This window comes from Aotus nancymaae, unplaced genomic scaffold (assembly GCF_030222135.1).
Source record: "Aotus nancymaae isolate 86718 unplaced genomic scaffold, 86718_ANA_hifiasm-v0.15.2.pri h1tg000041l, whole genome shotgun sequence".
Taxonomy (NCBI): Eukaryota; Metazoa; Chordata; class Mammalia; order Primates; family Aotidae; genus Aotus; species Aotus nancymaae.
In genome coordinates this window covers 40,522,678-40,540,585 of record NW_026988455.1, presented here as the reverse complement: position 1 = coordinate 40,540,585, position 17,908 = coordinate 40,522,678, and the positions used below count along the sequence as shown (strand labels likewise).

Sequence of the window (17,908 nt, the reverse complement as noted above, 5' to 3'; positions counted from 1 at the left end):
CAGGGCTGAATAGGGTCCTACTTTAAAGGAACTCAGCCTAGTGTAGTTTCTCAACCTCGGCACTGTTGGCCTTTGGGGCCCAATAATCCTTTTCTGTGAGGGGCTGTCCTGTGCATTGTAGGATGTTTAGCAGCATCCCTGGCTTCTACTCAGTAGATGCCAGTATCAATCCCCTCCTAGAAGTGACAATTAAAAATGTCTCCAGGCTTTGCCAAATGTTCCCTGAGGAGCAAAATTGTCTCCAATTGAAACCCACTGGGGTAGTGGGAGAAACAGATAAATAGATAGATGTTTTTCATACACATGCCATGATACCATAGGGCTGGCAGGTGTGCAGGAAGGAGTGTCTCACAAAGACTGGTGGGGGTGGGGATGCAGGGAGGTGGAAAATTAGGAAATGAGATGGGCTGAGTTGCAGTTAGCCTGTGGGAAAAATGAAGGAGAAGAGATAAGGAAGAAGAGATAAGGAAGGAGGGAGGAAGAGTGAGGAGTAATAGGGACTTATATTTGACCTTGAACAACGTAAAGGTTAGGGATGCCAACCCCTGCATAGTCAAAAATCTGAGCTTCTGCACCCCAGCCTGGGCGACAGAGCAAGAGTCCGTTTCAAAAAAAAAAAAAAAAATCTGAGCTTAACTTTTGACTACCCTCAAACTTTCCTAAAAGTCTACTGTTGACTAGATGCTTTACCGATAACATAAACAGTTTATTAACACATATTTTGTATGTTTTATGTATTATACACAGCATTCTTACAATAAAGTAAGCTAGAGACAAGAAAATGTTACTAAGAAAATTGTAAGGAAGAGAAACTCTATTTACTGTTCATTAAAGGGAAGTAGATCATCATAAAGGTCTTTATCCTTGTCATCTTCACTTTGAGTGGGCTGAAGGAGGAGGGGGAGAGAGAGAAGAGATTGGCCTTGGTGTCTTAGGGGTGGCGGGGGTGGAAGAGGTGCAGGAGGTGGAAGGGAGGCAGGAAAGGCAGACACACTCTGTGTCACTTCCATTGAAAGAAATCTGCATATGAGTAGACCCAGGCAGTTCAAATCCAACTTGCTCAGAGTCAGCTGTACTTGTTCCAGGCTAAGAACAGAGAATTTAAAAAAATGCACAGAGGCCTGAAATAGCATATTATAGTAAAAGAACTCAAAGCCCATAAATGCTTTGCTACTGAAGCATAAAGTGATAAAGGGGGTTCATGGGCTCTGAAATTGCAGCCACAAGTCTACAGAACACATTTTTCATAGCCCAAGGTCAGTCTTCTCTTACCCTTTGCAGTGAGGTTATCATCATCTATTTTTCACTCGTCAGTGCTAGGGAACCCATTAAATAATTGCAGCTATACTTGGTCCCAACAGTTAATAGACTGTAGCATCTTTTATTTCTTCTCCTGGCTTTGAAATCAGTTGAGTTTCTGCAGAATCTTAGATATGTGTGTTTTTTCTTCTGGTTTAGATTGGGGCACTTAAAAAATGCATAGTTCTTGAAAATAGAGAGAAAAAATAGCATGTAGCAATTTGTGCCTTTATTCTGCCCAAACATCTCAGAAAGGAAAAAATAATTTTAAGGGTAAATATTGTCATCAATTTATCTGAGCTCTTTTGACTTCCCATGAGCCTGAAAAAACAGGATCAGTGTGTTTTTAATATCTAGCATAATGCTTGATATGTAGAAGGTGTTTGACCAATGTTTATTAGATAAATCTTCAGTTTTGTTATTAGTAATACTAACAACAACTTAATAGGGACAAATAATACATGATAAACTTCTTAAGGATGTGATCTCATTTGATCCCTATAACAACCCGATGAGCTAAGTGAGGAACAGTTAACTCTAATACATGTTATATCTTATCCTTGACCCAGTATTACCCCCATCCTGCCTTCCTTTCCCGGCAATGAAAGAAAACATGATAGACCCAGAATGTTGTATTCCATATAAGTGCTTATTCTTATGGTAGATAAGTAGATGGAAAAGATAGGTATGTATTTTCAATTTTTTTTAAGTCTTAGAATTATAAAACAATAAAGGAGTGGGAAGGGAGAGAAGTGTTAAGGGACCAACTTCTTGATTTTACAGGTAAGAGAACTGAGGCTACATAGTCACTTAGTGCAGAGCCAGGATTATAAACCAGACCTCTGGACTGCTATGTGGTGGCAGACACATGAGGATATACTAATTATTGTCCTTACCTGAAAATTCCACATATTTCTAAGGAGCAGATCACCACACATGTGCACAGCCCAAGCCTGGGTTGTGGAGGTTTTCCTTGTAGAGTGTGTCTTCAGTAGATAGATATGGTCCGTAAGAAGGCTGGCTTCAAGGATGTAAGAAAGCACACATTCAAAAGAAATAAATGTATGCCTATTCTTTTAGACCAGTACCTAACAATGATATCCAGGTGTCCAAATATAATAGCTTATCTGTTTTTTCTTTCCAGAAAAGGAAACAAGGTGTTAGAGAGGTTAAATTTTGCACAGGATTTTGTTAGCCAAGTCAGCATCTGTTTGCATCTTAAAAATGAGTCATACGTATTCCTTCTAAGTAGGACAGGAGGGCAGCTGGAATTTCCCAGCTCACTCCTTGTCACTGCTTCCTGCCTCTGCTGCTCTTTGTCCTCCACAGCACACTTCATTGGCTAAAAACTGAACCAGATACTACATTACCTCAGGGCAGTTGTAAGTACTGAGTCAGATGCCTCAGGCTTGTGTGATGGGAAGTTTAGGGTGAGACCAATGTCTTACTTTAACAAGAGTATGAATAATTTAATCCCTTTTGAGATTTTATTCCTCAATATTCCACCCAGAAAGAAACACAGATGACACAGCCTATCAAAGACCATCTGGGACTGACAAACTCAGAGCTTGTTATAGATGACAAAGCTCAGTGGATGGGTCATCACTGAAAGAAGGAGAAACATTTTGAACTGTTGTGTTTCTCTCCTTGCTCACATGAAAAAAAAAAATTCTTGGCTGGCCACGGTGGCTCATGCCTGTAATCCCAGCATTTGGGAGACATACATGGGTAGATCCCTTGAGGTCAGAAGCTCAAGACCAGCCTGGCCAACATGGTGAAACCCTGTCTCTACTAAAAATACAAAAATTAGCTGGCGTGATGCCTTGCACCTGTAATTTCAGCTACTTGGGAGGCTGAGGCAGGAGAATTGCTTGAACCTGGGAGGTAGAGGTTGCAGTGAACCGAGTCTGTGGCACTGTACTCCAACCTGGGTGACAGCCTGAGACTCTGTCCCAAAAAAAAAAAAATCCTTAACTGCAGATTAAGTAAGCATTGTTGTATAGAGTGCCATCCGCTAATCTTGCTTGTTCCTGAACCTTGAAAGAACCAGGGCCTTGCTTTGGGGGTTGGGGGTGTGGGGTGTAAGTGTGTGTGTCCTCTAGAAGAAGACAGTGTAAGGTCTGTTTTCACCGAAGATGAAACGGAGAAACTGAGGCCAGCACGCAAATAATCCAATGCAAGGGAATTTATTCAGGCTCCCGGATGAGGTTCTGCGGTCCGGACAGGAAGGGCCGGAGAAGTCGCGCGGACTCCTCTCAGGCACGGGGTTTTATAGGGAGTGGAGGCATCCGATTGGCTGTGGCCAAGGTGGGTGGGACAAAATGGAGGGGAGTGGGACCCGGATGGAAGGAGGCGTGTCTGAGCTCCCGGCGAGGGGAGGGGGCATGTCCGAGCTCCCGGCGAGGGGAGGAAGGCGTGTCTGAGCTCCCGGCGAGGGGAGGAGGCGTGTCCGAACTCTCCACGACGTGGCCAACCTTACAGACAGCACTGAGAAAAGAAGGAGAGGATCTTGGAAATTTGTTCATTTCCTACTGCAGTTAGCCTTATCTGGGGCTCTCACTTTAGCACTTAAAATAACATACTCCCTTGCACAGCTGTTATTTTTTCTCTTCATGTGTACAACTTAAATTATCCAATGGCCTTGCTTTGAGGATATTCATTCTATCTTATTGATCCTCTCACTGTGTAGAACAATGGAGAACACAGTAAAAAACTCTCAACAGATACGACTTACACTAAATTAACTCTATGAATTCAAAGTTTTCAGATGGTACTTAATCACGTAAGCCTGGATCTCCAAAACTTCATCTGCCATGGGAAAAATCAAAGCTTGTAAAATGATTAAACTTGTAAAGGAATTAAACTCTAGGATTCACTCATTTTGTAATTGGTATTTTCACTCTAAGAGCTTTTCTTTTCCTCTCTGGTGCTTAAAAACAAAGTAAAACTAGACAAAACAACATTAACTCAATTAAAACCCCTGTGACTTAAAAAAAAATAGCCAAGAATAATGAGCAAGTGTCTAGTTAGGCCAATAGATGTCCTTAACATCTGTGAGCTGGGGACACAAATGAACATGAAGGGTGAAGAAGAGCACCACCCCCTGCTTCTTTTCCTGCTCCTTCTCTTGCAGAGGGTCAGGCTTGGAGACCACATATGGTCAGCTCAACACATGAGTCCACCAAGCAACCCGTGAGGAACTCTTGTTTCTAGAGTTGTGCACACCATGCAGTGTGGTCCACTCACAGAAACACAGAACAGTTGCTGGCTGGGCCAGAGGTCCATTCAGGCCTTGGAATCAGTCTCAATGCCATTTAGGCATGAATCCAGGGTCCTGGGTACCAGGTGCATGGTGTAGGTAGGGCGTGTTCTGTACTAGGTGAGCATCAGGTTCCATTGGGCATGTTCCTTTGTCCAGTAGGATGCTAGCTCTGAGGGGTGTGGCTAGCTTTGAGCTCTCTAAAAGGCAGGACTGAGGTCAAAACTCCCAGTTGCTCAGGCCTACGGGTAGAACTGCTTAAAAATCTCCTTGAGAACTAGTTTAAAATACAAATGCCTCCATCCTTTAGTAGTTCATAAGCATGATGATTGGGTGTTCACAGGCATGTGTGAGATGTGCCAACCTCCTTTTGAGCCAGCACATTACCTGTCTGACTTGAAAACAAAATGCAAATTTCTGGATCCTCCCCTGCCCCACCCGGCACCACCCCAACATCATGATGTATCAGCTCTGTAGTAAGGCCCAGGAATCTGCCTGTGTAGTCACCGGTTGATATTCTGGTGTTTCCTGGTTCGGCTCTGCTGACTTGGGGGATGTTTACCAGTAGGAGAGCAGCCTCCTTCCTCTGCCCTCCTCCCTTGCTGCCCTCCCCCATACCCTGGTGACTCACGCTCCTCCTGCTCCTCCTGTTGCTGGCCTGTCTGTTGTTGCCAGCACTACCGTGCCTTTGCAGACACTGCCTGCTCCCTGCACGCTAGCACGGATTCTGTTGCCCTGTTGCCGCTGCCGCTGTTGTTTGTTCAGTCCCTTGCTTACTGTAGGAGAACTTGTTATTGTTCCAGTTGCCACTGCTACCAAGTTGCAAACACCAGCCTCACGGTGCAAGGGGAAGGGGTTTCTTCTGTGCGTGTTCTGCCTCTGTCACCTAGACTTCAGGCTTTGTGGCCAAGTGACAATGGCACTGTGAGACCCTAAACTATGGCCTTGTGGTTCCCACATCTCGTTTGAGTTCTTTTTTCTGTTCTCTGAGATCTGAGAAGGAGTCCATGTCCTTTAGTATTCCTGTTTTCTTGCGGTACCTCCCCCCTCCCCCGCTCCAGAATTTAGGACAGCCTTCTACTGTGGTTTATCTCCCCATCCCACCAAACTTAGTATGACTTTTGTTACATTTATAAAATAGATTGCTTACAGGGTTAGACAAATACAGTTCACCCTCTGTATCCATGCCTTCAACATCCATGGGTCAAAAATATTTGGAAAAAAAAATGTGTTTGTACTGAACATGTATAGACTTTATGTTTCCTAAACTACATACTATAATAACTATCTACACAGCATTCATATTGTAAGTAGTGTAGTTATGATTTAAAGTATGTGAGAGAATGTACACAGGTTATATAGAAATACTATGCCATTTTTTTTTAAATCAAGGACTGAAGCATCTTTTTAGCTATGACTTTGGTATCTAAGGGGGGTCCTGAAACTCTTCCTCCATGAATACTAAGGGATGACTGTAATTGCTAAATCACTTCCTATTTTTGTGAAATAGTAAAGGGCTGGTGAAAAACATGAAGACTGAAAAAGGCCAAAAATTAAAGAATAATATGCTTCTTCAAGCCAGGTGTAGTGGTGGGCACTTGTAGTCCTAGCTATTTGGAAGGCTGAGATGGGAGGACCACCTGAGCCCAGGAGTTCGAGGCTACATAGAGCGCTATGGTTACACCTGTGAATAGTCACTGTGCTCTAGCCTGGGCAACATAGCTAGACCCTGTCTCTAAAAAAGAAAAATTCTGCTGTAATAAACCTGCACACATAAAAGGATGTCTATGTATCTGTAGTATGTATATACATATGTGTATAGGAAATGTGTGTATATATATGTCTGTGTGTGTGTGGTCGTGTGTGTGCATATTGTATTAGTTAAGACAAAAAAATCGCCTTCATATGTCATAAAATAATGTCTTGAGATATCCATTCAAGTGTACTTTCTCGTTTTTCTGTTTTTTTTCCTATTTCATTCAGTGGTTTTCATTGCATTTAGGAAAAAGTGACACAGCAAAACACTTAGAAGAATCAAATGTTCATCCTTTGAGAATGTGGTCTGTACATAAGAGAGAACATTTAGAATCAAATTATGAGACTAAACCAGTTTCCCTCACCTGCAGCTAGATAAAAATTTCTAGGAGGAAGGAGAGAATCATGAAAGATTGAAGACTTGACTCCCTGATAAGGGTTCTGCCCGAGTTCTGAGAATAGAGAATAAAAGACACCGTCCCCCTCTCTAATAGGTTTTGTCAGTGAAGGTCTGAGAAGCCCATGAAATCAGGTCTAGGGAGCAAGTTAAAACCCAGAGTTTCTATATGATGATGTTAAAGTGGGAATAAAGGAATATCATTATAGTGTATCTGGGCAGATGGGCATGAGGCAGCCTGATTGAGTTCCTGAAATTCCAGGACAGTGTGGGAGCAGCAGAATATTTTATGTGGCTGAGAGCTCGATTGTGTGTTTGTTTGTTTATTTATTTGAGACGGAGTCTCACTCTGTTGCCCAGGCTAGAGTGTAGTGATGCATTCTTGGCTCACTGCAACCTCGGCCTCCCGGGTTCAAATAATTCTCATGCCACAACCTCCCGAGTAGCTGGGATTACATATGTGTGCCACCACGCCTAGCTAATTTTTGTATTTTTAGCAGAGATGGGGTTTTCCCAGTTGCCCAGGCTGGTCTCAAACTCCTGACCTTAAGTGATCCACCCACCTCGGCCCATCAAAGTGCTGGGATTATAGGTGTGAGCCACCACACCTGCCTTCCATAGTTTATAAGAGAGCTCCAGAGCTGAGTTGATCTTGCTTTAAGAAATTAATGATATAGCTGGGATAGTTGGTCCTGTGTGGAACAACGACTGAAAACCAGATGGAAATGAGACTGTGTATGTAGATGCAGCTAGGATACATGATTGTCCACATCTGATGTTTCTTCTTGGATTTTTGAGAACCATCTTGCAACATACATTTCTGCAGCACAATCTGATGATAAATAGGGCATTTCATTAGTTTCAGAGTAATCTCAGCTATTATCTTTTAAAATCGTGCATCTGTCCCATTACCTATTTCTTTTCTTCTGCAATTCTACTGAAAAGCATGTAAGAACTTCTCGTCAAGGCACCGTGGCTCATGCCTGTAATCCCAGCACTTTGGAAGGCCAAGGCAGGCAGATTGTGAGGTCAAGAGGTCAAGACCATCCTGGACAAATGGTGAAACCCTGTCTCTACTAAAAATACAAAAAATTAGTTGACCGTGGTGGTGTGTGCCTATAATCCCAGCTACTTGGGAGACTAGGGCAGGAGAATCGTTTGAACCCAGGAGGCAGAGGTTGTAGTGAGCCAAGATCATGCCACTGCACTCCAGCCAGGCAACAGAGCCAGACTCAGTCTCAAAAAAAAAAAAAAGAAAAAAGAAAAGAGCTTCTGAAGGTTTTTTTCTGTGCTTCTTGTTTTCTCTTTTGTATTTTTTTCATCTTTATGTCTTAGTGTTTCATTCTGGATAACTTTTGTGACCTGTCTCCCAGTTCACTAATTCTCTTTTCAGCTATGTCTAGTGTTATAGTTTGTTTATTGAATTCTTAATTTTTTCAGCTTTAGGATATCTAATTTGCCATTTGTGTTCTGCCATAATTTTTAAGCTTGACTTTTATCTCCTTAAACATAGCAAGCACAGTTGTTTATATATTTATCTAATAATTCCAGTATCGGGAGCCTCTGGAGTCTATTTTCATTTTTTTTTAAATTTACATTAAGTGTCTAGTCTGCATTTGTGCCTGGTTTCTTTTGATTGTGTGCTAGACATTGTTTGTGGCAAATGATTTTTCAAACACAATGTGTACAAATCATATGAAGCCCAGAATGATGTTTTGACCACCAAAAAAGATTTTAAATTACTTTAGTTACATGCCTAGGGACACTATTAACTCAGGATGATGTTTATCCAAGTTCTAGATTTGATATTTTCCAGGCCAGCTGGACCAACTGTCCCTGTTAAATGATTTATTTCCTAAAGCAATATCAGTTCAGCTCTGCAGCTCTCTGATATACCATGGAGCTCTTAGGCACGTAAAATATTCTGCTGCTCTCACACTGCCCTGTAGCTCATAAAAGAAATAGTTTACTTCCATATTACTCCTACATCCAGGATGTAGCTCTATGAGCTACCAGTCCAAAGTGAAGAATAATTTACCAACTTCCTACCTTGTCTACCTCTAGGCACTGATTTTTGTTCTCCCTCTTGGTCACCCATCTTCAACTGGAAAATGCCCTCAATTAAAAAATGCCCCAAGTGCCAAGCTTCCCTATCTGGATTCCAATTTTTTCCTGTATCTGGGATTGGTAATTCATTAGAATCTTGCTAGCCCTTTGATGCTTCTAAGATTTTCGTTTTATTTATTTATTTGCAGTGGAGTCTTGCTCTGTTGCCCAGGCTGGAGTGCAGTGGTGTGATCTCAGCTCACTGCAACCTCCATCTCCTGGGTTTAAGTGATTCTCCTGCCTCAGCCTCTCCAGCAGCTGGGACTATATAGGCATGCACTAGCATGCTCGGCTAATTTTGTATTTTTAGTAGAGTTTCACCATGTTGGTCAGGCTGGTCCTGAACTCCTGATCTCACATGATCCACTTGCTTCAGCCTCCCAAAGTGTTGGGATTACAGGCATGAGCCACCACCAAGCTTGGCCAGATTTTCATCTTTTAAAATTTCATCGTCTGTAATCCCAGCACTTTGGGAGGCTGAGATGGGTGGATTACAAGGTTAAGAGATTGAGGCTATTTTGACCAACATGGTGAAACCCTGTCTCTACAAAAAATACAAAAATTAGCTGGGTGTGGTGGCACGTGCCTGTAGTCCCAGCTACTTGGGAAGCTGAGGCAGGAGAAATGCTTGAACCTGGGAGGTGGAGGTTGCAGTGAGCCAACATTGAGCCATTTCTTTTCAGCCTAGGCAACAAGAGTGAAACTCTGTCAAAAAAAAAAAAAAAAAAAAAGCCAGGTGCTGTGGCTCATGCCTGTAATCCCACAGCACTTTGGGAGGCTGAGGCGGGTGGATCACCTGAGGTCAGGAGTTCGAGACTAGCCTGGCCCACATGGTGAAACCCCGTCACTACACAAAATACAAAATTAACCGGGCATGGTGGCTTGTGCTGTAGTCCCAGCTACATGGAGGCTGAGGCAGGAAAATCACTGAAACCCAGGAGGCGGAGATTGCAGTGAGCAGAGATCATGTCACTGCACTCCAGCCTGGGCAACAAAGTGAGACTATGTCTCAAAAAAAAAAAAATCATCTAGCTTTCAGCTTTCTTTGCCTGCTTTTGTGGAATGATTAGTTCACATTAACCAGTCTGCCAGCACCAGAAGCAAAGGATATATATTTTTTTTCAGATGGAGTCTAGCTCTGTCTCCTAGGCTTCAGTGCAGTGGCGAGATCTCAGTTCACTGCAAGCTTTGCCTTCTGGGCTCAGAGGATTTTCCTGCCTCAGCATCCAAAGTTGCTGGGATTACGGGTGCCCACCACCACAACCCAGCTAATTTTTGTATTTTTTGTAAAGACGGGGCTTTACCATGTTGGTCAGGCTGGTCTTGAACTCCTCACCTCAGGTGATTCACCCTTCTTGGCCTCCGTAAGTGTTGGGTTTACAGGCATGAGCCACTGCACCCAGCCTGATGTTTTGGTTAAAATGCTTTACTGGGCCAGGCAAGGTGCCTTATGGCTGTAATCCCTCTACTTTGGGAGGCCGAGGTGGGCGGAACACGAGGTCAGCCTGACCAACATAGTGAAACTCAATCTCTACTAAAAATACAAAAAGCAGCCGGGCATGGTGGCACGCACCTGTAATCTCAGCTACTCAGGAGGCTAAGGCAGGAGAATCACTTCAACCTGGGAGGTGGAGGTTGCAGTGAGCTGAGATTACTCCACTGCACTCTAGCCTGGGTGAAAGAGAGAGACTCTGTATCAAAAAAAAAAAAAAAAAAGCTTTACCAGAATTAAAGCCAAGTCATCTTGAAGTCATGATCATGACACTGTGGAAGAACTGGTGAGGTAGGATGAGACAGATTCTCAGATGCTACGCTGATTTGGGGCTGTGGTGATTTTGGACCATAGACTGTGATGAGGCTTCAAAAAGAGTGTAATACTGTATTTTATTTGGGTAGATTCAAATTAATCTTCAGAAAGACAAAATGCAAATGTAGTCTTGTTAGAGCTTGTTGATGAGAATAAATTTTCCAAGTGCTTGAGGGATGCCTAACAAGGGAAAGGCAAAGCAAACTATTTTTAATGACCTTATGGCTCTGAATTGCTAAAAGGGAGTCAGTCCACCAGGCTCAGGCTACTTGGAGTAGAGGATCCTGTTTCAGTGACAAACTGGCTCTTCCCATAATCTGCCATAAAATGATGGATTAACATACATGTGGGAGCTGGGGCTAAGGGAGAAGGAGGTGCTGTGCTTTGCCGAAAAAGCTACATTCTGTAGTAAGGCATGAGTCTTCCCTAGCCTTGGAAAGGACATACTCATGAGACAGCAGCCAGGATCAGCTTAAGTGCCCTCTCTTCTTGCTTTGCCTATGGGAAACTGAGCAAAACTCCTTTTTGTGGAGTATACTCATCCAGAGAACCCTCACACTTTATAATGCATAAAGTAATAAAGCCTTGGAGATCTGAAGAAACCAAAGGTAAGATCCCTGGCTCTAGAAGAAACTCTGGGCAGCTGGCATGATTTACTTTTATCTGCTTCAAAGTCTGGGGGATAAATTGAAGGAAAAGAGGGCATGACCCAGTAATCCACTGGTGTGAGATGTTGCTTTAAGCAAAGACTGCTGCTTCCCTTCCTGATTTTCCCCAACCATACTCTCCCCGAGGTGTCTCCCAGCAACCACCAGAGTTGTGGTTAAGTACACCTAACCAATCCAATAAATCTAAGGGAGACATAGTCCACACAGCCTTGTACAACTTCTCATGCGAGTTACCATTCTGGAGAGACAAACTCAGGCTGGAAACTTATTTGAGATAGCTTATGAAAACAAAATTTGTGATAAGTTTACAGGTACTCTCATAACAAACTAAGGCAGTAAAATAGCTAAGCATCAGAACAAACTGGACCAAAGACTTAAAATACCTTTAAATGTTTAAGGACCAAAGCTCCTTTGTGTATTTGTTTCATGTGTTTCTCTCTCTCCCTCCATCTCTCTCTCTTTCTCTCTGTGGACTAGCTTTTTCTACTTTTCATATGCAAGTTTAAAAAAATACAATTTCTGGCCAGGTACTATGACCCACACTTGTAATCCCAGCACTTTGGAAGGTCAAGGCAGGTGGATCACTTGAGGCCAAGACTTCAAGACCAGCCTGGCCATCATGGTGAAATCCCATCTCTACTGCAAATACAAAAATTAGCCAGGCTTAGTGGTGCATGCCTGTAATCTCAGCTACTTGGGAGGCTGAAGCAGGAGAATCGCTTGAACCTGGGAGGTGGAGGTTGCAGTGAACTGAGATTGTGCCACTGCACTCCAGCCTGGGTGACAGAGGGAGACTGTGTATCTAAATACTTACATACATACATTTCTAAAATTTCCCAACATTACATGTCAGCAATTTGGAGAGGAACAGCTATCTCTTGTTCTCTTTTCCAATTCTGAAATCCAGGGTCAGATGCTTTCCCTGGTTCAACTGACTATGGTTGTGAGGTAGGGACATGAAGCAGAAATATCACATTAGGATCTAACCTTGAACTATGTAGATGGACAGCAGTTCACAGAAAAAGTGGTGGGGAGGTGGAGGCTGGTGCTGAACAGATATTCTAAAAGGGTTCCACCAAAGAAAGCTATTTGTTATATTTATGAACATCCTAGAAAATTCTTTCAACTGTGTCAAGGAAGAAATTATGATTGATTGGTTAAGCGCTAACACACATGTAGATTATATAACTTCTTAAATTTGTATTTGGTATCTGAATCTATGTATTATTTTGGTGTATATAGAAAAATCCCAGATATTTCAAAGGCCATTATTAGAAAAATGTTAATGAAAAGGTTAATGGAATCCTATATATTTAGTGCCTGTGAGAATGTCCAGTTTAACTTTCTTACTCTACTGGTGAAGAAACAGAACTGAAATCACAAGATTATAAAGATATTTTAAAGATGCATTTAGGTTTTCATTCTAAATGCTGAAAAAAGATATCCGGTAAATAGTAGTAAAGAAATTAAGAAGTCTAAAACCCATTAATGTAGTTGACAGGCTGTTTCAAAGATTTAGAGTATTCTAAAATAAAGTGAAAGAAAAAGGCTATTATTAATTTTTTTATACCAGAGTGGAAATAGTTTATTTTCATGATCACTGCTCTTACTTCAAATATATCTATTGTTGGGTATGTTACAGCTATATGAATCATGTAGAATGCTGCTTAAAGCTATATTTATCATAGCTAAAGGAATGTTTTTAGGGGAAACTATGAATCTACCTAAAGCTACCCAGTTCACTTCTGTTCCAAGGGACTCATCTTTTCAGCATTTTGTTTAGCATGTTACAGAGGTACTCCATGTCTTCTAAACTATTAGCACTGCAGGAAGAATCTCTCCCAGAAAGAAATCCTTGAAAGTTTGGATTTCTCCTGAAAACTTGTATTTCTATCATTGTTTTTACTACCTTCTTGAGTAGTTTTGATCCCTACCTACATGTCCTCTCTCCTTGGTTGCATTTAAATTTAACTGCAGATAACCTTGCTCTTTTCCCTCTAATCCAACCTGTAAACCATATGGGGTGGAGGGGGGGATATGTGATTTGTCAATTTTGTTCCCTCACTTCCTCCTCAAGAACTTTCAGTGGCTCCATATTATCTTTGAGATTAAATTGCAGCCACTCATCCTGAGCTTTGGTGTTCCACAGTCTGACATATCTAGTTAGCTTTGTGTTCTACTCTGTCTGTGTTGCTATAAAGGAAGACCTGAGGCTAGATAATTTAATAAGAAAAAAGCTTGATTTGGCTCACAATTTTGCTTGCTGGAATATTGGGCATCTGGTAAAAGCCTTAGACTGCTTACCCACAGGCAGAAGGGTAAGGGGAGCCTTCATGTGCAGAAATCACACAGCAAGCGAGGCAACAAGGGAGGTGTGGGGAGGGGCCAGGCTCTTTTTAACAACCACCTCTCAAGGGAACTAACACGATGAGAACTCACTGACTCTTTCAGCAGGGAGGGCATTAATCTGTTTATCAGTGATTCTCCCCCATGACCCAAATACCTCCCATAGGCCCCACCTCCAACACTGGGATGAAATTTCAACCTAAAGTTTGGAGGGGAGACAAGCATCTAAACTATAGCATTCTGCCTTTGGCCCTGTACAACTTATGTCCTTCTCACATTCAAATACAATCCATATCTTCCTAATAGTCCTTAAAAGTCTTAACTTTAGGTCAGGCGTGGTGGCTTATGCCTGTAATCCCAGCACTTTGGGAGGCTGAGGCAGTGGATTACCTGAAGTTGGGAGTTCAAGACCAGCCTGACTAACATGGAGAAACCATGTCTCTACTAAAAATACAAAAAATTAGCTGGGCGTGGTGGTTCGTGCCTGCAATCCCAGCTACTCAGGAGATTGAGGCAGGAGAATAGCTTGAACCTGGGAGGCGGAGGTTGCAGTGAACCAAGATTGTGTCATTGCACTCCAGGCTGGGCAACAAGAGTGAAACTCCATCTAAAAAAAAGAAACGTCTTAACTTGTTCCAGCATAAACTCAAGAGTCGAAAAGTCCGAAATATCGTCTGAGACTCAAGGCAACTTCCTTATGCTGTGAACCTGTACAGTAAAAAATAAGTTATGTTCTTCCATGATGCAATGGTTGTGCAGGCATTAGGTGAACATTCCCATTTCCCAAAGGGAGGAACTGGCCAAAAGAAAATGGTAACAGGTCCCATATAAGTCTGAAACCCAGTGGGGCAGACAGTAATTCTTAAAACCCCAAAATAATTTCCTTCAACATCATATCCCACATCCTGGGCCTAGGGGTGTGAGGGCTGGATCCTAATGCCTTAGACAGCCTCACTCTGTGGCTTTGTTGGGTGTAGCCCAAGTGACTGCTCTCACAGATTGGAGTCCAATGCCTGTGCCTTTTTCAGGCTGCAGTTGCATGTTGCTGGTGGCTCTATAATTCTGGGGTCTGGAGGATGGTAGCCCTGCTCCCATAGCTCCAATAGATATTGCCCAAGTAGAGGCTGTCCATGGTGGATATGCTCCTATGGCAGATTTCTGCCTGCCTTCCCAGGCTTTCCAATAAACCCTCTGAAATCTAGGTGGAAGCTGCCAAGCCTCCAGCACTCTTGCATTATGGCCACCTGCAGAATTCACATCATGAAGCCACCAAAGCTTACCACTTACACACACCTGAGCAGTGGCTCAAGCAGCACCTGGGGCCATTTGAGCCATGGTTGGAGCCGGAGAGGCCAGACTCAGACAGCAGCATCCTGGGGCAGCACAGGGCAGTGGTGCCCCAGGCTTGTCCTACAAAATTATTTTGTCCTCCCAGGCTTCTGGGCTTGTGATGGGAGGGACAGCCTCAAAGGTGTCTGAAATGCCTTTGGGGCCTTTTTCTCAATGTCTTGGCTATTAGAACCTAGCTCCTATTTAGTCATGCTAATATCTCTCTAGGAAGTGGTTGTTTGGCTGCACACTTGAACTTCTCTCCTAAAAACACTCCTTCTTCCTCTACCACATGGACAGGCTGCAAATCTTCCACATTTTTATGCTCTACTTGGTTTTTAGTTACTTATAGCTTTAGGTTATTTCTTTGCTGCCATATCTAATTTACAATCAGATTTACAATTAAAAGCAGTGTAAACCAAAAAGCATCTGAGACAGGTCTTAATCAATGTAAAGGTTTATTTTCCCATGGTTAAGGACTATGGCCCACTACACTGCCTCAGGAGGTCCTGAGAACATGTGCCCAAGGTGGTTTTATGTACAGCTTGATTTTGTATATTTTAGGGAGACAGAAGTTACAGACAGAAACATAAATCAGTACATGCAAAGTATACATTGGTTTGGCCCAGAAAGGCAAGGCATCTCCAGATGTGGGCTTCCAGGTCATAGGTATATTCAAAGATTTCCTGATTGGCAATTGATTGAAAGAGTTAAGCTCTGCCTGAAGAGTTGAAGTCAGCTTGAGTTAAGATAAAGAGGTTGGCTGGGCACTGTGGCTTATGCCTGTAATCCCAGCACTTTTGGAGGCTGAGGTGGGCAGATCACTTGAACCCAGAAGTTCAGGATCAGCCTGGGGAACATGATGAGACCCTGTCTTTCCAAAAAATTAGCTGGGCATGGTGGAGCACACCTTTCATCCTTGCTACTTGGGAGGCTGGGGCAGGAGGATTACTCGAGCCCAGGAGGCAGAGGTTGCAGTGAGCCGAGATTGCACTACTGCATTCCGGCCTTGGTGACAGAGCCAGACCCTGTCTCAAAAAAAAAAAAAAAGAAGATTGTGGAAGTTAAGGTTCTTGTCATGTAGCTGAAGCCTCCAGATAATGGGCTTCAGAGTAAATACATGATGAATGTCTTTTATTAGAACTTAAAAGGTGTCAGACTCTCTGTAAGAGACTTGGTAAGGGAAACAGATTCTCTACAGAACAATAATTTCCCCCACAAGAGATAACATTGCAGGGCCTTTTCAAAATGTCAAAGAAATACATTTTGGGATAAAATACTTTTATTTCATTTTATTTTATGTTTGAGATGGAGTCTTGCTCTGTCGTTCAGGCTGGAGTGCAGTGGCACGATCTTGGCTCATTGCACCCTCTGTCTCCCCTGAGTTCAGGCAATTCTCCTGCCTCAGCCTCCCAAGTAGCTAGGATTACAGGTGCCTGCCACTACACCCAGCTAATTTTTTGTAATTTTAGTAGAGACAGCGTTTCACCATGTTGGCCAAGCTGGTCCCAAACTCCTGACCTCAAGTGATCTGCCTGCCTTGGCCTCCCAAAGTGCTGGGATTATAGGCGTGAAGCACCGTGCCCAGCTGATAAAATACTTTTATGTCCTTTAGGTCTTGCTATCCATCATGTGATGCTATATAAGAGTCAGGTTCAAATTTGGTATATTATTGTTTATATGACTTTTGTCAGTCATATAATCTCTGTTTTAATGTTAGTGCTAGTCATTTGTGTCCAAATTCCAAAGGGGGAGGGTGTAATTAGGCATGTTGGACACCCTATCATCCTGTTATTATGGCATGAAATAGTTTTTCAGGTTTCCTAGGGATCTCCTTAACCAAAGGGCCCATTCAGTTGGTTGGAGAGTCTTAGAATTTTAGTTTTGGTTTCCAGCAGCCACACCACTTCTTGAATGCTGTGTTGCTTGGAATTTCTTTTGCCAGCTGGGCATGGTGACTCATGGCTGTGAGAGGCAGGGACTTTGGGAGGCTGAGGCAGGCAGATTACTTGGACTCAGGAGTTTGAGACCAGCCTAGGCAACATGGTGAAACTCCATCACTACAAAAAATACAAAAAAAATTAGCCAGGCATGGTGGCATGTGCTTGTAGTCCCAGCTACTCAGGAGGCTGAGGTGGGAGAATGACTGAGCCCAGGAGATGGAGGTTGCAATGAGCTGCAATTGTGCTGCTATACTCCAGCCTGTGTGACAGAGCAAGACCCTTTCTCAAAAAAAAAAAAAAAAAAAAAAATTTCTTCCTCCAGATATCCTTGGTCATCACTCTTAACTGTAGCTTTCTACAAATCCGTAGGACATAGACACAACACAGCCAAGTTTTTTGCTAAAGCATAACATGAAGCCCTTTGCTCCAGTTCCCAATAAGTTTCTCATTTCCTTCTGAGACCTCAGCATTGGCTTTACTGTTTATATTTCCATCAGCATTTCAGTCAAAACCACCTAACCCATCTCTAAGAATTTCAAAACTTTCCCTCATCTGCCTATCTTCTTCTTAGCCCTCTAGGTTCCAACTTCTGTCCAATGCCCTGTTCCAAAGTTGCTTCCACATTTTCAGATGTCTCTACGGCAACACTTCACTACTTGGTACCAGTATTCTGACTTTGTGCATTTTGCATTGCTTTAAAAGAATACCTGAAGATGGATTATTTACAAAGAAAGAGGTTTATTTGGCTCTTGGTTCCGCAAGCTTGTACAAGAAGCATGACACCTGACTTTGCTTCTGGTGAAGGAAAGAAGGCTTCCACTCATGATGGAAAGTGAAGGAGAGCCTCCATGTACAGAGATCCCATGGCAAAAGGGGAAGAGTGAGAGGAGGGGAAGGTGCCACACTCTTTTTAATAGAGGTACATGCTTTTGAGGGAATTAACAGAACGAGAAACCTCTCATCCCAACCCTGCCAGGCAGGGCATTAATCTATTCATGA

The 17,908-nt window shown here is 42.8% G+C and overlaps 1 protein-coding gene and 1 pseudogene across 1 annotated transcript in view; both read left to right on the top strand.

Moving 5' to 3' along the window:
- Positions 1-17,908, top strand: part of TMC1 (transmembrane channel like 1) — a 479,796-nt gene that overhangs the window by 160,234 nt on the left and 301,654 nt on the right. The window lies entirely within an intron of this gene.
- On the top strand, positions 4,860-4,955 carry LOC135268727 (small nucleolar RNA U13; annotated as a pseudogene).